Here is a 22,306-nt window from a genome sequence, read left to right as displayed (position 1 = left end):
GTTTTACTAGTCTTACCCTTGACTCACCCCTGTCCATGCCTCAATTACAAGACAAAAGGAGTCACACAATAAAAACTTACTCTACTCCTTCTGAACAATTATGTACAATCAACTAACAAAAGAATTGGCTTTATCATACCTAAGAGTCCTAAGATTTGGCATTCGCCATTTATCAAGTTGGTATATATGAATCTAATAGATTTAGTATTTCCTTAATTACATAACTATATATATCCATGTCTTCGTTGTAAAGTGAAAGTCAACTATCCAAAATGTCCCACTTCATACTCTTATATTTGGTAATGGTAACAAAATCAAACGTTCTCCCCTAGTATTTTTTTTAGTCAATAATTCCCATAACTAATCTAGCATAGATTTTGTTCCCTTATTCCATTTCTTTTTACTTAATTAATTCCTATATTATTAAGGCATGTGGAGTTTTGATGATAAGACATGTGAATGAAACATGTTGTGAAAGCTGGTCCATTCAAGTGTACTAAGAAAAGCTGCAGGCAAGACTGTTGATAAGATGATATTGTACATAGATAGGAGTCGATAAGCAAGAATATTCAGGAACCTTCTCAAACACTTATCCCTTTAGTAAAGTGGAAGGAAAATGCAATACTCAGAAGTTAATTTGATCTAGAAATCCAACAATGAGAAGAGTTTTTCAAGGATAAAGGATAAAGCAAAAGAGTCTTATTCAACCAGGGGAGGAGAAATGGCTACAACAAAGAGTGAAGTTACTTGATAGAGTTGAAAGAAGAAAGAAGCATAAATCAACTAGTACTCCATCATAGGTGAATTACAAGTTTGCATATATACAATGAAACATGATCAAGTAATTTACTCAATGCACAGAAAAGAAAATCAACAATCAACAAAACAGTTCTCATACTTGAAGAAGAACCTGGTTCCTTACTTAAGTCGTAGACTGTGTGTAGTAGGTAGGTTCTTTGTGTTGTAATAAGTCATTGTTCTAGTCTCAGTGATCTATAAACTGAGTTAGGAGTTGTTTCTTCAAGTTAGGGAACTCGAAGACTTGGGAACACTTATCTTTGGAAGATTTGTGTTTTTGTAGTGATAGGAGTTAGAAGTTTTAATTCCTAGTCTACAAGAAGTCTTGTAACTTTGTTGATTGTTGAGGCTCAAGTATTATAGTGAAGTTGGGGTTAAATCCTGTAGAGGTACAGGTCGTGGTTTTTTACACCTTTCTTGAGCCAGGTGTTTTCCACATAAAAACACTGTGTTAAGCTTTTACTTCTATGAACCACGTTTACTTACTTGTTCCACTGATAGGCAATTAGTAGGGTTCATACTCTAACAAGTGGTATCAAATCGGGTTGTCTTAAATAAGGATAGCACCTAAGAAAATATCAACATGATGATTCCGTACCTACTACTAGTCACAGTGAAGGCCAGTCAACTACTAGACCTCTACTCTTTGATGGCTCTTATTTTATCTGGTGGAAAGCATGGATAGAGATATTCATTCAAGGTGAAGACTATGAATTATGGGACAAGATTACTGATGGTCCTACTATTCCAATGAAGATAGTAGAAGGTGAACAAGTCAAGAAGGTAAAGAGTGAGTTTAATCCTAATGACTTGTTGGCATTGAAGAGAAATGCAAAGGTTAAGAACATATTGGTCTATGGATTAGGACCTGATGAATATAATAGGGTATCCACCTGCACTACTGCTAAGCAAATATGGGATGCACTGGTAAATGCCCATGAAGGCACCTCTCAAATAAGAAAATTCAGGATATCTCTTCTATTTACTGAGTATAAGGCATTCAAAATGAAAGAAAATGAAACCCTGCATGAAATTATGACAAAGCTTACCACCTTGAAAAATAAGTTGACTTCTCTGGGAAAGATCATCTCTGAGGAGGAACAAGTTGAAAAAGTACTAAAGGTATTACCTAGATCAAAATGGAATGTTAAGGTAACTGTAATCAGGGAGGCAAATAAGGAGCTTGAAGGAATGACCCTGGATGAACTAGTAGGGAACTTTAGGACTTATGAAATGAAAATTGATGGAACCAAAGAACAAGCTACTTCTGAGAAAATTCTAGCATTGAACGCTTTTGATAGTGATGAGGATTTTGAACTTGATAAGGAGCAAGTTGCCTTTATAACCAAAAACTTCAGCAAATTCTTTAAAAAGAAGAAGGGAATAGGTACTAAAAAACATTCCAATAACAATCCAAATGGATGCTACAAATGTGGAAAAACTAATCACCAGACCAGAGACTGTCTAGTCTGGGAAATAGAATGGAAGAAGGAAAGGATTGAAAAGGAACTGAAGGCAAAAAGAAAGGAGGAACATGTAATGATAACAGCCTGGGGATCTAATTCAGATGAAGATAAAGTTGATTAAACTACTTTCATGGCTTTTGGAGATTCATATATAGATGAAGAATATGAAGATTGTAAGGTAAGTAACTTGAACTCAAAGAAAAACTTCAATTATTTTCAAAACCAAAACTTGTTTCCTTAATGAGTGCATTGATTGATGATTTCCAAGAGTTGGATGAATTGTTCAACAGTCTTGCAAGTCTTAAATTTGATCTAATTGATCTAAAGGCTTGATTAGTTGACAAAGAAAAATGCACTCTCAAGAAATAGGTTATAGAACTTGAGATGTCAAACAATAATCTTAAATCTGAAGTTCTTAAACTAACTCTCTCTAAAAATGGGAAAATGGACATGAGTAAAGAATAATAAAATGCTAAACTTAAGTTGGTTAGATACAAACAACAACACTGTGATTTAATTGAAAAAATGAATAAGTTGAGTCATGAAGTTTCTAAATGGACAAACTCCTCAAGAATTGTTCAAAATTTGAGTAAAAGAAATTTCAATAAAAAGGCAAGATTGGGATTCCACAAAAGTTTTGGTGATATTAAGGATTTATGTTATATCTATGGAAACCTTGGACATCCCACCACTGATAGTGGCTATAAAAAATAGATCAAATAGTCTAAACCTGGCTAACAGATATTCTCATACCCAAAAAAACAATACCAGTTTTGGTCAGAGAAACATGTTGAACTACATGCTGCCTGCATGGATTATAAGGAACTTAATTCACCGTTTCACTCATAAAATATGACCTAAGCTTGTCTGCGATCCTAAGCCTAACCATTGATTTCTTGTGCAGGAGAAGGTGAAAGAAAATAAAAGGCATTGGTACTTAGATAGTCCTTGCTCAAGACACATGACTGGTGCTAAGAAAATGTTCCTTTCACTCTCCAAAATAGATTAAGGAGGAGTTTCTTTTGGTGATGGAAAAAATAAATTATCACTGGAGTTGGAAGTATGGCTCAACTGAGTAAAAAACATTGGAGAATATCTATCTTGTAGAAGGACTAAAACATAACCTTCTGAGCATCTCTCAACTGTGTGACAAAGGAAATAAAGTTATTTTCACTACTATAGGTGTTAAAGTCAAAAGAATGGACACTAAAGAGATTGTACTCACCGCAAGAAGATACGGAAATGTATACAAAGCTGACATTATGGCACTACCAGGACCTGAGCTGACTTGTCTGAGTGCTATAGAAAATGATCCCCTCCTTTGGTACAGAAGACTTGGTCATGCAAGTTTGAACAGCTAAATATACTTTTATCCAAGGACATGGTATTGGGATTACCCAAGACCAAGTTTAAGGAAGAAAAGTTATATAGTGCATGTGTAAGGGGGAAGTAGGTAAGATCTTATTTTAAGTTAAAGAACCATGTTAGCATTACCAAGTGTCTCGAACTAGTTCATATGGACTTATGTGGACCCATGAGATTTCAAAGAAGAGGTGGAAAAAGGTATGTTTTTGTTATTGTTGATGATTATTCCAGATTCACGTGGACTTTGTTTCTAGCCTCTAAGGAAGATGCCTTTGAAATCTTCATTAAGAAAGTTGAAAAGAAACTGCTCACTTCTTTAGTTTCTATAAGGTCTAACCATAGTACAAAATTTGAGAATACAAAGTTCTTAGGATTCTATTCAGCAAATGGTAAAGATCACAATTTCTCAGCTTTTAGAACACCACAAAAAAATGGAGTGGTAGAAAGAAAAAACAAAACCTAGGAAGATATGCCTCGTAACGCCCCAATTTTCTGAATCAGAATGCTACACGGTGCTTATGACCCCAAAGGATCAAAAGAAAACCCATGGCTTATATCTGTACCTATACAGTGTGATATATAACGTAATAATGCGGAAAACATGAACATGTAGGCCATAAGGTTCAACTGAATAAAGAATCTATCAAAACATAATATCCATATTGGCAAAAGATACCCAAAACAACTGAAAACTCAATCAAATCTGAACATAAGTCTGAATACTGAATCTGAAAGCCTCTAAGTACTTTCTGAATAAGGAGTACAAGGAATATATCTCCAACTAACTCCATAAACTAATAAATGGCTAAAATAAAAATGAATAAATCAAATAATATTGTCCTTGAATGAAGAGGAATCACTGAATCTCTGCGGCAGGAAATGCTACTGCTACTGCTAATCTGGAGCTCGTGTCTCTGAACCTATGGTGTAACATGATAAGAAAGAACCATAGTACAAATGTGTCAGTACGAGGGAATGTACTGAGTATACGAGTGAGGTAGGCTAAATATAAACAGGGTTTACATGCATGAACAATGCTAACTGTCTGACTGATATAAATGTAAGAGTACAAACATTCATACGTAGTAACTGAAAACATGGGTGCATGATAGCTAGTCCTATATGCTAATACATGGTTTAGTGATGGCTAGTATGACTGCTACTGAAATTCTGATAACATGGCCGACTGTATCTTGCAATCCTGAATCTGATGGAACTATTTGAGTTCCGTACTGTAATGAGTCTGACTGTATCTGACAGTCCTGATATACTAAAATCTGAAGACCTATCTGAGTTCTTTTACTGTGACTGATTCTGAAATTATGGGAGGTAGTTGTTTAACCGACATACCTCAATAACGCATATAGCTAAGTTGGGGTCCAATATCTACCCCGACTGGAGTGGTGTCAATACCACGCCACTGGTAAGGACAGTTGTGGGTGACCCTTAGCTGGCAGGTGTTCGAAAGGAGAACAATGGGAATCCTAAACTGACAGGTTAAGCCATCTCATTAACCCTAATCTGATAGAATAAGATGTCTCAACCTACACTGGCTACATAGTTCTGGAACACAAGGATGACTGCTAAGAATCCCACCCTAAACTGGTAGGTAAGTTCCCATCCTTGGGTTCACTCAGTACTAACTTCTACTCCCATTTGAAGAGACTAAACATGATTCAACTGACTGTACATGGACAGATTAACTAACTTCTGTTGACTGACGGAGTAGTACTATTATCTGAGATAATGAGATTTCTGAGGTTTCCTGAGTCACATGACTGACTGAGTTCTATAGATTATAGCTTGACAAAGATTATCATGACAACATGACATGGCTTTAGGTACACAACTATGTTTTTTGGGTACGAATACCCCCAGGACTCGATAGAAAGAAACTGACACACATGACATGACTTGATCACAAGATTTGAGTCCACAATTCATTAATATTATAAGTAGGGGATATCATATTTCATATAGTTATTCAACATCTTAAACAATGTAGGGAATGCATGGATATATTTCATATACATATTATATATCTCCATTTTCTTTCATGCTTCATACCACCACAATAGCAACACATGAAAAACATGAAATTCATATTGAAGTATATAGCTAACATGGACTTGTCATTTAGACATCATAGAACCATAGAAACATGAATTTCTAGCATCCTAAGCATTTTATCAAACACCTTGCATGCATTCTTTAAGGCATAGGTGGGTTTCATACTCGCACCATATTAAACCAGCTAAAGTTCATGGTTTTCAATTAACAAATGCATATATTCCATGAAAACACCTTTAGAAATCACATTGAAACTTAAACAACAATCATCAACATGTACATACTCATATCACCATAAAAAGTTTACAAAATAATATTTAAAACATGGTTCTTGAGCTCTATGAACGGATTGGATCCATAGATGAACACTATGCATCCCTTAGAAAGGGGACCTTGATGATTTGATGGAGAATTCTTGTATAGGGAAACTTACTTCTCGATTATCTTGGAAAAGGGCTTGAATCTTACTTTTGAGAGATGAGTTTCATAGAAACCCTAATCATGGGGTTGAGAGCATAAGAGAGGGTTTTTGAGATGCTTAATTGAAGAAAAATGGGAAAAATTACGCCTCTTTAGGGTTATAAGTCGTGGAAGTTCAAGGAAATGACCAAAATACCCTTGCAAAAATGCCCTTAAATTGCTGGAAAAATATACTTGACGTCATCCGTGAAAGGCCGTCAGGTCTGTGATAGGCCGTCATGAATGACCGTCAATAAAGGGGTCCAAATTCTTGATTATTTGCCCAGGACTGACGATGTCATCAGAAATGTCGTCAGAATGTGACGACGTCGTCAAAAAGGTCGTCAGAAACGTCGTCACCATTTTCCAGCTTGACATGTTGGAATAAAATAGGGATAACTCTTTGCTCCGATATTGGATTTATGCAAAATTGGTATAGTTGGAAAGATAATTAAATTATCTATCTGTTGATAGGTCATGACCTCAAAAATTCCAAGTATAATAAGAGATATTATCATTTGAAGTTGACTATACCAATATTCTTCTCAAGAATTCAATTGGTAAGGAGTGTTTTGATTCGTCTGATAGCTGGGAGTTATTTGAAGCCTTAATATACATCTCACTTACTCATAAAACTATAAAATAACCATGATGTGCTATGCATGAGCTGTGTACATGGCTGTAATATTGGTTTGGATTTTTTGAGGTATTATAATATCTCCCCCTTGAAAACATTCATCCTCGAATGATGACTGCTTGAGAGGGGAGAAAAGATAAAATGACGTATATACTAATCATGCTCAACTGGCACATGATTTAGGACTGAATTGAATTCTAAACTTTATATAGCCCAACTGAACATGCATATCTTATGCATGACTGATAAGCTGAACTTATGAATGCATAAATGATGTTCAGATGAACTAAAATTTCTCGCAATGAGAATGCATATCTTATGCATGATCGCTTGACTGAACTGATACATGATTGTATAATAATCTATGCACTGATACTTGATACCAATTTTATACTGGAATTTTTAATATGTAACTGAATAAGCTTAAGGAAAATGGTTACCTCGAGCTAATTTTGAATTAGTGGAGAAAAGATGAGGGTACTTGGTTCGCATGTCTGCTTCTTCTTCCCAAGTAGCTCCCTCTATGGAATGATTTTACCAAAGAACCTTGACTAGAGGGAATTCTTTTTTCCTCAGTCTACGAGTCTGATAGTCGAGGATTTCGACTGGAATCTCTTCATAAGAGAGGCTATTCTGAATGTCAATGCTCTGAATAGGGAGTACAACTGCTGGGTCACCTATGTACTTATTGAGCATAGAGACATGGAAGACTGGATGAATTGAGGCTAGATCTGAAGGCAATTCGAACTCATAGGCTACCTTGCCGAAGCGACTGAGAATCCTGAAGGGACCGACATATCGGGCACTGATCTTTCCCTTCATGCCGAATCTCTTCACTCCCTTCATGGGAGAGTTCTTGAGATAGACATAGTCATCAACCTCGAACTTGAGATCCTTTCTATGAATATCTACATAAGACTTCTGTCGGCTCTGAGCTGCCCGAAGTCTTTTTCTAATCAACTGAAATTTCTCTAAGGCATCAAATACTAAGTTAGGCCCTATGACTGCGGCCTCACTAACTTTGAACCAACCGATCGGAGACCTACATCTCCTACCATAGAGAGCTTCAAATGGAGCCATATGAATATTGGACTGATAGCTATTGTTGTATGCGAACTTAATCAAAGGCAAGTGGTCATCCCAGCTTCCCTTGAAATCAATTGCACATGCCCTTAGCATATCTTATAGAGTCTGAATGGTCCGTTCTGCTTAATCATCTGTTTGAGGATAAAACATTATACTGAGATGAACATGGGTACCAAGACCCTTTTGGAATGCTTTCTAAAAGTGAGAGGTGAACTGGGTACCTCTATCTGAGATGATAGATAGTAGAACACCGTGTAATTTGACCAACTCCCTGATATAGAGTTTGGCATAATCCTCGACTGAGTAAGAGGTATGAACTGGAAGGAAATGAGCTGACTTGGTCATTCTATCAACAATGACCCAAATTGAATCATGCTGATGACGTGTTCTAGGAAAACCCCCATCATGAAGTCCATTTTCATTTCTTCCCACTTCCAAGTAGGAATAGTAAACTCCTGCATAGACCCACTAGATTTCTGATGCTCTATCTTAACCTGCTGACATGTAGAGCACTTAGCCACAAACTTTGCAATGTCCCTCTTCATCCTACTCCACCAATAGATCTCCCACAAGTCGTGGTACATCTTAGTGGCCCCTTAATGAATAGAGTATCGCGCACCATGTGCTTCTGCAAGAATTCGCTGCCTCAAGTCATCTACACTAGGAACACACAGACGACCCTAAAAACGAAGAACACCATCTCTCCCTTGGTGGAAAACCTCTACTTCCTGAATCTGAACTGACTCTTTTAGCTTAAAAAGGCTAGGATCCCTGTCTTGCTTCTCTTTCACCTCAGAAACTAGAGATGACTCTGAACTACTTTGAATACATACACCACCCTCTGAAGAGTCGACTAAGCGAATGCCTAGTCTAGCAAGATGATGAATCTCCTAAGCTAATTTCTTCTTACTATCCTCAACATGGGAAACACTACCCATGGACAGTCTACTGAGTGCGTCGGCCACTACATTGGCCTTGCTAGGATGATAAAGGACACTCATGTCATAATCCTTCAAGAGCTTCAACCACATTCTCTAATGAAGATTGAGATATTTCTGGGAAAAGACATACTGAAGGCTCTTATGATCTATGAGGATGTCTACATGAACACCATATATATAATGCCTCCAAATCTTTAAGGCAAAGACAACTGTTGCTAACTTAAGGTCATAAGTAGGATAATTCTTCTCATGGGGATTTAACTGTCTGGAGGCGTAGGCTATAACTCTACCATGATGTATGAGGATACAACCAAAACCTACTCTAGATGCATCACAATATACTATGAATCCATTAGAATCATCGGGAAGTGCTAAAATTGGAGTTAAGGTGAGTCGAGTCTTCAACTCCAGAAAACTCTTCTTGCAAGGTTCTGACCCCTGAAACTTGACCTTTTTCTGAGTCAATATGGACATAGGAGATGCAATAAAAGAAAATCCCTCGACAAACCATCTGTAATAGCCATCCAAACCCATAAAACTCCTGATATCTGATGGAGAGACAGGGTGAGGCTAGTTTTTTACTTCTTTGATTTTCTAAGGATCTACTCTAGTGACATCACCAAAAATAATGTGGCCGAGGAATGCTACTGATCTTAGCCAAAATTTGCACTTACTGAACTTGGTGAACAACTGGTGATCCCTGAGAGTCTGAAGAAAAATTGTGAGATGGTCTAAATAATCACTCTCTGTGTGAGAATAGACAAGAATATCATCTATAAATACTATGAAGAATGTGTCTAAGTACTTATTGAACAACCGGTTCATCAAGTCCATGAAAGCTGCAGGGGCATTTGTAAGACCAAAGGACATGACTAGAAATTTGAAGTGACCATACCGAGTACAAAAAGCTATCTTCGGGATGTCACATTCTATAACTCTGAGCTAATGATAGCCTGATCTGAGGTCTATCTTGGAGAAATAACTGGCACCCTAAAGTTGTTCAAATAAGTCATCTATTCTAGGCAGCGGATACCTATTCTTGACTATGACGTTGTTGAGCTGACGGTAATCAATACACATTCTGAGAGAACAGTCTTTCTTATGCACGAATAAGACTGGCGCACACCATGGGGAAATATTAGGCCTGATGAATCCCTTATCTAAGAGATCCTTCAACTGATCTTTTAGTTTCTTGAGTTCTGCTGGTGCCATTCTATATGGTAGAATAGAAATAGGCTGAGTATTTGGGAGAAGGTCTATGCCAAATTCTATTTCCCTTTCGGGAAGAATGCCTGGAAGATCTTTGGGAAAGATATCTAAATATTCATTAACCACTGGGAGTGATTCAAGACTAGGAGATTTGAAACTGGAATCCTTAATATGCACGAGATGATACATACCCCCCTTAGAAATCATTTTCCTTGCCTAAAGGTAGGAAACAAGCTGACCCTTGAAAGACAAAGTGCTACCCTTTCACTCTAGGACGGGCTCATTCGGGAGCTAAAACTAAACTATCCTATTTCTGCTGTCGACTATGGCATAGCAGGAATGAAGCCAATCCATTTTGAGAATGATATTAAAATCAGTTATCTCTAACTCGACTAATTCTGCTGATGTGGATTTCTAAAATATCATAATCGGGAAGTTCCTATATACCCACCGATCTATGATGGTTTTACCCACTGGGATAGAGATTGAAAAGGGCTTTGCTAAAAGATCAGGACAGATTCCAAAATTGCCTGCTATGTATGGAGTGACAAAAGACAAGGATGCACCTAGGTCTAGCAAAGCATAAACATGAACATGGAAAATCTGTAATGTACCAGTAATGACATCAGGAGAATTTTCCTGATCCTTTCGGGTCTGAAGACCATAAAGTTTATTTGGGTGTTGCCCACTAGTAGCACTGGAAGTGGCACCTTGCTAGTTCGAGCGGCCTGACTGAGCTGAGGAACGATTCTGCTGACCCTGAGGGCCTGGCTGAGGACACTCCCTAATCCTGTGGCCTAGCTTACAATAACAAAAATAGACATCACTACCGGCTCTGCAAATACCCTTGTGGTTCTTACCACAAGTCTGACAAAGGGAATTTGTTCGGGCACTACTAACACTGCACTGAGATTTAGAGCCTGGTGCTCTATCTTTGTTCCCGTTGCTGAAATTCGGCACTAGGGCACTAGCAGAGGAAGGGGCTGGAACTGCTGACTTAAGACGAAACTGTGAACAATTTCCTCCCTCTGATTTAGGCTGAACAGAACTGAAACTACCTGATCTTGCTCTCTTTTTCTACCTGTCCCTAGTCTTAACCTTCTGCTCCTCTATCTGTTGAGCGTGGGTCATAAGCTTGGCTAAATTCATATCACTGTTCATCATCACAGACCTACACTCATTTACCATGCTATTATTCATCCCAGACACAAACTTGCTCATCTTTGCCCTGTTGTCTGCAACTACATGAGGGGCATATCTGGCTAGCTGAGTAAATCTAAGAGAATACTCTCTAACCTTCATATTTCCCTACCTGAGATTGATAAAATCAAGAACTTTGGCCTCTCTAAGCTCTTGGGGAAATAATCTATCTAAGAAAGACGTGACAATTATTCCCACTCAATAGGACCTGCATTCTCTAACCTTTCTGCTAACCACTGCTTATACTAAGTGTGAGCGACATCCTGCAATTGATATGCAGCTAACTCATCACGCTGAGAAGAAGTGACTACCATGATATCAATGATCTACTGAACTTGGTCAATGAATTCCTGAGGATCCTCGTCTACCTTAGACCCAAATAAGGATGGATGGTTCATTTGAGTAAAGTCCCAAATCCTAGCTGCTGCTGAATTGGCCACTGGGTTGGCCAGAACGACTGCTGGTCATTCATTCTGGGCAGCTACAGATTGATTAAGAGTGGTAAATGCGGTCCTAAACTCCGCATGAGAAATATGTTTGCCCAAAGGATATTTGGGCTTAGGACCTGGCTGATTTCTTCTCTTTGGAGGCATATTATGAAATAAGAGAAGAGCGGATTAGACTGAGAGACTGACTTGAAATTATGTTTACTAGCACGACATGAATACTGAAGAAAGTGAACTATTCCTAAAATATCTCATACGCCCCAATTTTCTAAACTGAAATGCTACAAGGTGCTTATGACCCTGAAGGATCACAAGCTAACCCATGACTGATATCTGTACCTGTACACTACAATATATAACGTAATAATGTGGAAAACATGAATATTTAGGCCATAAGATTCAACTGAATAAAGAATCTATCAAAACATAATATCTATATCGGTGAAAGATACCCAAAACAACTAAAAACTGAATCAAATTTGAATATAAGTCTGAATACTGAATCTAAAAGCCTCTAAGTACTGTCTAAATAAAGATTTGAAGGAACATGTCTCCAACTAACTCCATAAACTGATAACTGGCTAAAATAATAATGAATAAATCAAATCATATTGTCCTTGAATGAAGAGGACTCACTGAATCTCTGCAACTGGAAATGCTACTGCTACTGCTGATCTGGAGCTTGTGTCTCTGAACCTATGGTGTAATATGAAAAGATATCACCATAGCGCAAATACGTCAGTACGAGGGAATGTACTGAGTATATGACCAAGGTAGGCTAAATATAAACAGGGTTTACATGCATGAACAATGTTAACTGTCTGACTGATATGAACGTAAGACTAAAAATATTCATACATAGTAATTAAAATCGTGGGTGCATGATAGCTAGTCTTGTATGATAATACATGGTTTACTGATGGCTAACATGACTGTTATTAAAATTCTGATAACATGGGCGACTGTATCTGACAATCCTGAAACTGATGGAACTATCTAAGTTTCGTACTGTAATTGAGTCTGATTGTATCTAACAGTCTTGATAAAGTACAATTTGAAGACCTATCTTAGTTCTTTTACTGAGACTGATTCTGAAACTATGGGAGGTAGTTGTTAACTGACATGCCCCAATAACGTATATAGCTAAGTTGGGGTCCAATTTCTGCCCGACTGGAGGGGTGTCAATACCGTGCTACTGGTAAGGACAGTTATGGGTGACCCTTAGCTGACAGGTATTTAAAAGGAGAATGGTGGGAATCCTAAGCTGACAGGTTAAGCCACCTCATCAACCCTAATATGACAGGCTAAGATGTCTCAACCTACGCTGGCTACGTAGTTCTAGAACACAAGAATGACTACTAATACTCACACCCTAAACTGGTAGGCGAGTTCCCCTCTTTGGGTTCACTCGATACTAACTTATACTCCCATATAAAGAGACTAAACATGATTCAACTGACTGTACATGGACAGATTAACTAACTTACGTTGACTGATGGAGTAGTACTATTATCTGACAGTTAATTGAGATAATAAGATTTTTGAGGTTCCTAAGTCACATGACTGACTGAGTTCTATTGATTATATCTTCACTGAGATCTTGATAATTTGCTGGAGAGTTCTTGGATAGGGAAACATAATTCTCGATTATCTTGGAAAGAGGCTTGAATCTTGCTTTTGAGAGATGAGTTTGATGAAAACCCTAATCTTATGGTTGAGAGCATAAGAGAGGGTTTTTGAGATGCTTAACAGAAGAAAATGGGAAAACTCATTCCTCTTTAGGGTTATAAGTCGTGGAAGGTGAAAGAAATGACCAAAATACCCTTGCAAAAATGCCCTTGAATTATTGGAAAAATATAATTGACGCCATGCATGACAGGCTGTCAGGTCCGTGATAGGCCATCACAAAAAGGTTCCAGTTCTTGATTTTCTACCTAGAGCTGACGACTTCATTAAAAATGTCGTCAGAATGTGACGACGTCGTCAAAAAAGTCATCATAAACGTGATAGCCTGTCAGAAACGCCATCACCATTTTCCAACTTGACATGCTAGTATAAAATAGGGATAAATCTTTGCTCTGATTTGGGATTTAGGAGAAATTGGTATCATTGGAAATCTAATTCAATTATCTATCTGTTGATAGGTTATGAGCTCAAAAATTTCAAGTATAATGAGAGATATGCTCGTTTGAAGTTGACTAGACCAATATCCTTCTCAAGAATTCTATCAGTAAGGAATAATTTGATTTGTATGATAGTTGGGAGTTATTTGAAGCCTTAATATAGATGTAACTTACTCATAAAACTATAAAATAACCATGGTGTACTATGCATGAGCTTGGTACATGGCTCTAATATTGCTTTGGATTCTTTGGGGTATTATATGGCTAAAACAATGATGCTTGCAGCAAATGTTGCTAAAAACCTTCGGGCTGAGGTAATAAGTACTGCAGCATATATCATAAATATATGCATGATCAGACTAATGTTAGAGAAGACTCTCTGTGAATTACTAAAAGGAATAAAGCCTAACATTTCTCATTTTAGAACCTTTGGTTGTAAATGTTTTATACACAATAATGGAAATGATAATCTGGGAAAATTTGATACTAAAAGTAATGAGGGAATATTATTAGGGTATTCACTTCATAGTAAGGCTTATAGGGTTTTAAATAACAAAACTAACTGTGTTGAAGAAATCATGCATGTAATCTTTGATAAATCCTATGTTAAGACTAACCTGTAGGAAGAAAGTGACACTGAGGAACGGGTTATACAACCCAGTTCATCAACTGGAGCTACCAAACATAGAGACACTTTGGTAGGGAGAATTGAAGTTGAGGGCATAGTGATAGGGGGAATTGAGCCTCAACATACCCCAGCTTAGAACATCAATAGTGATCCTAGTAGCTTACTAGGCTTGATTCCAAAAGGATATAAGTATCAAGGATCACATCTTATTAAGAATGTTCTTACTGATCTAAAATCTGGGATAAACACAAGTTCTGGATTGAGAAGTATGCGTGCCTTCAAGGCATTCTTGTCAAAGATTGATTCAAAGAAGATAACTGAAGCATTGCTTGATGTTGATTGGATCGTAGCCATACAGGAAGAGTTGAATCAGTTTGAGAAAAGCAAAGTATGGAACTTAGTTCCTCTCCCTAAATATAGATTAGTAATTGAGACTAAATGGGTATATTGAAATAAAGTTGATGATCATGAAATAGTTACAAGTAACAAGGCAAGATTGGTGGTCCAAGGATACAACCAAGAAGAAGGAATTGACTTTCATGAAACTTTTTCTCCTGTAGCAAGAATTGAAGCTATAAGATTACTTGTTGCTTTTGCTACTTACATGGAGTTTATCCTTTATTAGATGGATGTGAAGGGTGCATTCTTAAATGACATTCTCAAGGAGGAGGTTTATGTTAAACAACCTCCAGGATTTTAAAGAAAGGAGTTTCGGAATCATATGTACAAATTAGACAAAGCTTTGTATGGATTGAAATAAGCTCCAAGAGCTTGGTATGAGAGACTGTCAAAGTTTCTATTGGAACATGGACATACCAGAGGTAAAATTAACAATACCCTTTTCTTGAAAACTAATGGGAAGGATTTGTTAGTTGTGCAGGTGTATGTGGATGATATTATTTTCAGCTCAACAAATATGAGTATGACTTATGAGTTTTCCAAACTCATGAGTTGTGAATTTGATATGAGCATGATGGGATAGTTGAATTACTTCTTGGGCTTGCAAATAAAGAATTCAGCTTCAGGGACAATGATTCACAAACAGAAGTATGCCAAAGAGCTTCTCAAGAGGTTCCCCATGGAAGAGGCAAAAGAGATAAGTACTTTTATTAGCTCTGCGACAAAGCTGGAATTGGATGAAACAGGTTCAGATGTAGAGGAAAAAATTTATAGAGGTATGATAGGGTCATTATTGTACCTCATAGCAAGTAGGCCAGATATTATGTTTAGTGTAGGGCTATGTGCCAGGTTTCAAGCAAAACCCAAAGAATCACATCTAAAATCTATGAAGAGAATCTTCAGATACTTGAACAGAACCAGTGATCTCGACTTATGGTACCCCAAATGTAGTCACTTTAATTTGGTAGGTTACTCAGATGCTGATTATGCAGGATATCTGGTGGATAGAAAAAGTACTACAGGAATGGCACACTTCCTTGGATCATGTTTGATTACCTAGTCCACTAAGAAGCAAAATTCATTTACCTTGTCTACTATTGAAGCTGAATATGTTGCTGCAGGTTCCTGTTGTGCTCAATTGCTATGGATTAAGCAACAACTCATGGACTTTGGTATAGAAGTTGGTTGTGTTCCTATTTTTTGTGATAATACATGTGCTATTAACATAACTAAAAATCCTGTTCAACATAAGAGAACCAAACATATTGATATTAGGAATCACTTTCTTAGAGATAATATTGAAAAAGGTCATATATCCATTATTTTTTGTTCTACTGAGGAACAGATTGCTGACATTTTCACTAAGTCCTTGAGTAGAGAACACTTTGAAAAAAATAGGTTAGCCTTGGAAATGATTAAAATTGCATAAGTCTCCCTCAATGCTTGACTAGAGTAAGTTGATTTTACAAGTGATTGTTGGTTAATTCAGTCTCATACATTAAGTTGTGTATCCTAAGTCCAAGATTTTAGAGTATGTTGACTCATGTGTGTGTTGATTTTGCAGAAAGCCTTGATTATAGAAGCAATTTTGTCTATTTTGTCATTCAGGTATGATTATTATTAATTCAAAGTAGCTTAAAGAGAAACAAGTTGTTTTCCTGGTTCCTTCTTGGGCCATTTAAACCTCCAAAATTTAAAGAGTCCCTTCCCTTTTAAAAAGCTGCCAATTTCTTTCCCATCAAGACTGAAACACTCATCATTACGCCTTTGCCAAATACAGTACCTCACCCTTCCAACTTCCTTACCCTTCCCTATTAAATATGCTTTTTTGTGTTTTGATTCTACACTAAAATTTCTCTTCAACATCCTCACACTCAAGAACACTTTCCTAGTTCAAAAATGGCATCACTCTCATCATCTTTCTCCTCTTCTTCTTCTTCTTCTTCCTCCACTGAATCTATTCCAAATCCCCTCACCGTACTTATCCTTCATCCAAACATCACCTTACCTCCCTTAATTCCTCCTCCAATCTTCCAAAAATTCACAAACTTCTCAGCCTTCAGAAATTTCCCAAACCGTTTTGCCTAAATTCTCTCACCTACTTCATCCTTCTTCCGACCCCTTCTTCCTCCTCCTATCCTGCTCAAAATTATTAATGAGGATAATCTTCCTAATGATAGAGATGATTTTCCTATTGCATACTTAATCCCGAGAAGGTCGAGATCTCAGTTCAAGAAAAAACCCTCTGTCTATGTCCAAGACACTGTGCCTTCAAAACCCTCTCCAGTTGTCTCTAATCCTCGAACCCCACATACTCGAGGAAAGAAGCAACGAGAAGATGCTACATTGGCTGAAGCTCTTAGATCCAAAAAGCGGAAATGTTTAGTAATTTCTAATCCCACTCCTCCTCCATCTCTTCTCCTGCATCCTCTCCAGATCTTCTTCTTCGATCAGTTAGGAAAAATAATACTGTCAGGGAAAAAACTTCCAAATCTTTTGTGTCTCAAAAAACTTCCTCTAAACCTACTTCAAAGGCTTTCTCCTCTTCAAAACTCTCCCCCACTGTCAAATATTCTCCCAGATAATCTACCCGTTCAAAGAAATAGGTCAGCAAACCTGTTCCTTCTGACTCATCTGACTTTGACTTCTATCTAGACACCAATGCTGAAGTGGATCCCGATTTTGAGGTTCCTGCACCATCCTCTCATCAAGATACTCCTGAGGCTCATCGTCTTTACTTTCAAAATCAAAAATTAGCTAGAGGGAGAGTAGTTAGTGGATCTGGGGGTATTGCTATGGAGACTGGAAAAATTAGAGTTTCAGGGATGGTTTTATCTCTTTCTACAAGGAGACCTTTAGCAAAGATTTTCTCGACATTAAGTGTGTGAGTTCTATACGAATGGGGTGGGCATTGGCGAGTTGTTTTCTACTATAGTTAGAAAGGTTACACTAAACCTTTACATTGTTGATATTGCTAGGAGTCTACATATTTCTTTTGGAAGGTGGGGTTACTATGTCAAAGGCAGTTGTCCACCTCTTGATAATCTTTCCTTAGCTCTTGACATATGTAGAAAGTTCTCTGGGCATCCCCACTTGGTCAATCATAGAAGAGTGTTTAAGAGGGAGATGTCTCCTCTTCACCAATTGTACTTTGATATAGTGCATAAGATGATTCTTTCTAGGAAGGAAAGGAGGAATGTGGCTAGATTTCTTGATCTCACTCTCATGGAATTATTAGATACTGAAGTAAGAATTGATCTACCTCAACTAATACTAAAGCATATGCAAAGGGTTCTAATCAAGGAATTAAATGGACATGTTCTACCTTATCAATTCTCGCTCACCCCCATATTTGAGGACTTTAGTATTTCTGTTCAAGAATGGTCTTCATAGACTACCAAGGATATCATAGGGAATTTGAACCACATAATGCTACCTGTTTCCATGAGGAGTGCTGATAATCTGATGTAAATATTGAGAAATTCACTGGATGAAAAACAAGCTGAGGTGGAAGTTGCTCAGGAAGCTTTGGAGGCTGCACAGGCTGCTCATGAAGAAGAAAAATGTATCCTCCATGCTCAAATTTCTTTCCTTAATTCCTTGTTGGAAAAAGAGAGAGCTAAAAATATAGATGTTATTAGAAAACTCACCTCTCTTATTCCCTCTTCTTCTTCTACTTAGCCTCTTGACTGATATCATAAGCCTATCTCCTTTTATTCCTTCCCTGATAGCTTCTTCTCTCTTAGTTTACATTTTATATGTAGTCATATTTGCTAATGAATGAAACGGGCTTAGTTGGTTTACTAGTTTCTGCTCCTGCTTTCTCATATTGCATTCATGTTCTCATATTCTGAATTTTGATTGTATTAGTGATAGCCTCAATGGCCATGAATTATTAGATGTTTTTCACTTGTTGATCCAACTCTTTGATGATGTAAAAAGGGAGAAGAGTAGGCTATGCAATTCTTGTAACTCAATTGGACTAACCTGTTTCATTCTGTGCTATTCTTTTATTCAAATTCCTTATTGAGTATGTCAGGGGTCTGTGATGTTGTGCTTCTTTGTTTGTCATCATCAAAAAGGGAGAATTTTTTAAAGCATGTGGAGTTTTGATATAAGAAATGTGAATGAAACATGTTGTGAAAGCTGGTCCATTCAAGTGTACTAAGAAAAGATGCCAGCAAGACTATTGATAAAATGATATTGCGCATAGACAGGAGTGGATAAGCAAGAATATTCAGGAACCATCTCAAACACTTATCACTTCAGTAAAGTGGAAGGAAAATGCCATACTCAGAAGTTAAGTTGATCTAGAAGTCCAACAATGAGAAAAGTTCTATAAGGATAAAAGATAAAGCAAAAAAGTCCTATTCAACCAGGGGAGGAGAAATGGCTACAACAAGGAGTGAAGTTACTTGATAGAGTTGAAAGAAGAAAGAAGAATAAATCAACTTAGGACTCCATCAAAGGTGAATTACAAGTGTGCATATATACAACAAAGCATGATCAAGTAACTTACTCAATGCACAGAAAAGAAAATCAACAATCAGCAAAACAGTTCTCATACTTGAAGAAGAACCTGGTTCCTTACTTAAGTCGTAAACTGTATGTAGTAGGTAGGTTCTTTGTATTGTAATGAGTCATTGTTCTAGTCTCAGTGATGTATAGATTGAGTTAGGAGTTGTGTTTTCAAGTTAGGGAACTCGAAGACTGGGGAAGATTTGTGCTTTTGTAGTGATAGGAGTTAGAAGTTTTCAATCCTAGTTTACAAGAAGTCTTTTAACTTTGTTGATTGTTGAGGCTCAAGTATTATAGTGAAGTTGGGGTTAAATCCTGTAGAGGTACAAGTCGTGGTTTTTTACACCTTTCTTGAGCCGAGTGTTTACCACATAAAAACACTGTGTTCAGCTTTTACTTCTGTGAACCACGTTTACTTACCTTTTCCACTGATAGGCAATTATTAGGGCCCGTACTCTAACATATATTAGTCTCTTGACATAAATTTTGTTACCTAGATAATGGTACTAAACATTTGTCTCCTGTTCATCATTTCTCATCATTCTTCGAAACCTTAGCCATGGTGATTAATACTAAATCTTTCACTCTTTTCCCTATTTTAGTTCTTTTATCTTTCTTTCATCTTTATTTGGTTTCTCGTCGTAGAAATGTAAATGGCTCTACTGTCGATCTTATCCACCGTGATTGTCCTCTTTCACCTTTTTATGACTCATCAAACACTCCATACGAATGCCTTCGAAATGCCATCCATAGTTCATCCTCCCGAGCTTCCTTCTACAAGAAAAAATGTGTTAATCCAGTCCAATCAACTCTTACAGGAAGCGATGGAGAATACCTCATGAAAATCTCAATTGGAACTCCCCCAGTAGACGCTTTTGTCATTCTTGGCACTGGTAGTGACTTGAATGGATACAATGTGAGCCTTGTGTTGAATGCTTCGACCAGTTAACACCCATTTTCAATCCCAAGATAGCTCTTCTTACAAAACACTTAGCTGTGACACTAAACTTTGTCAAGAAGTATGGTCTCCATGTAACAATAATACATGTAATTATGAAGTGACTTATGCTGATGATTCCGCTACATTTGGTGAACTTTCTGTTGAAACTTTTAGATTTGCTTCTACTTCTGGCAAACATATCTCAATTCCTAAAGTTCCTTTTGGTTGTGGACATAACAATTGTGGATTCTCTAATACCACTTCTGGTCTCATTGGATTAGGTGGTGGCAATGTCTCAATTGTTAACCACATGCATCAAGAAATCAAAGGGAAATTCGCTTATTTTTTATTCAAGTGGAATCATTATTAATTGATTTCAATGCAACTAGTCACATCAGCTTTGGTGAAATGCAGTTGTGTCTGGTCCTGGCGTCGTTTCAACTCCCTTGTTTACGGGACAAAGTTTACATTTTCTATCTTTGGAAAGTATTAGCATTGGAAACAAGATTTTACCATTCAGATCTTCTAAAATTAGTTCCAATACTCCAGGTAGCATTTTTATCGATTCAGGTACATTACTTACGCTTTTCCCTCCTGAATTTTACTCGAATTTGGAGAAAACATTGGTGGCTTCAATTAATGCTACTAGAAAACACGACCCGTCAGGGTTTTTTATTGTATGTTACGCCTCTAAGAATGATATTATCAATGCTCCTAAGATTGTCGCACATTTTACAAATGCGGATGTAGAGTTGTCACAAGCGTATGTATTTACACAAGTGGATGAAGGTTTGATTTGTCTTACAATGCTGCCTGATGAGGGAACTGCTACTTTTGGGAACTTGTCACAGGCAAATTTCTAATTGGGTATGATCTTGTGGCTAAACAAGTTTCCTTCTTGACTATGGCTTGCACTAAGCATTAAGAATTTTGGTTGTGGATGGGGGTGACAAGTTATATATATATGCATATACATGTAATGAATTTGGCTATTGGCTAGCTACTACTCCCTCCATTTAGTATTTGATTGGCCTTATTTCTAAAAATGTTTGTTTCAATTTAATTATCCAAGATCCAAAATCAATAGCATTTTATACATATATTTCCCATTTTTTCCTTGATATAAATACTAAATACCTTCACAGTTTGCAAAATTATTGAACAGTGCATAACTGAACTCAATACTCAAAATTCAAATCAAAAGATTATCATTACTTTTAATTATAAATACTCGATGTTCTATCTAATGCATTAGATGGAGTAATATGTATCAAAAAATTTTAATGTTTAACCATTGCATTGATTATTGTACTTTAACATACGTCATCATCAAGAAAAACAATAACAAACCCAGTATATTCCCCACATAGTGGGGTCGGGGGGAGGGGGTAAAATTGTCACGACCCGAGCCAAGGCCCTGGGCATGGCACGTACCCGATACTATAACTATTCTGGGCGAACATTCTGGTATATCATCCGAGCACACTTCTATTTCAATTGGATAAAGCGGAAGTAGCATAGAGTTCAATCATGATTTTCTGAAGAGATAAAAATTGCACCCAATATAATTAATACTGCATAATGTTCCACAATACCAATAGTTATGATAAATGAAAACTGGAAATTACAAAGGTTGTTTGAAAACTACACCAGCCTGTGAAGCCTCTAATAACTAACAATACTGAAAGAAAAAAAATATATAAACAACAATCATCATATCTCGTCTGGCCTCCTATTGGGAAAGAGACTCTCCAATAGCAGAAGATAGAGATCCTAATGAGATGCCTGACTGTGAACTTGAGCGCTAGAACCTACATCATAAAACGATGTAGCGCCAAAGATGGTCAATACGTGGAATGTATTGGTATGTAAAACTATTTAAACAGGATAGTATAGCAAGAGACAATAAATGACAACAAAAAAAATTCAAATTAAAAAGTAAGTGAAGACAACTGGAAAGGAACAAGAATATAAACTAAAGTTATAATTGCCTAAGGTAAATTTGTTTTCTTTGATTATTT

At 37.1% G+C, this 22,306-nt stretch overlaps 1 pseudogene; it reads left to right on the top strand.

Annotated features, from left to right (window-relative positions):
• The first annotated feature begins 15,458 nt into the window (after positions 1-15,458).
• On the top strand, positions 15,459-21,210 carry LOC107857357 (annotated as a pseudogene).
• The last annotated feature ends 1,096 nt before the right edge of the window (positions 21,211-22,306 follow it).

The sequence above is a fragment of the Capsicum annuum genome, chromosome 1, assembly GCF_002878395.1.
Source record: "Capsicum annuum cultivar UCD-10X-F1 chromosome 1, UCD10Xv1.1, whole genome shotgun sequence".
NCBI lineage: Eukaryota > Viridiplantae > Streptophyta > Magnoliopsida > Solanales > Solanaceae > Capsicum > Capsicum annuum.
The sequence above is the reverse complement of the archived record's forward strand: the minus strand, read 5'-3'. Positions and strand labels throughout refer to the sequence as shown.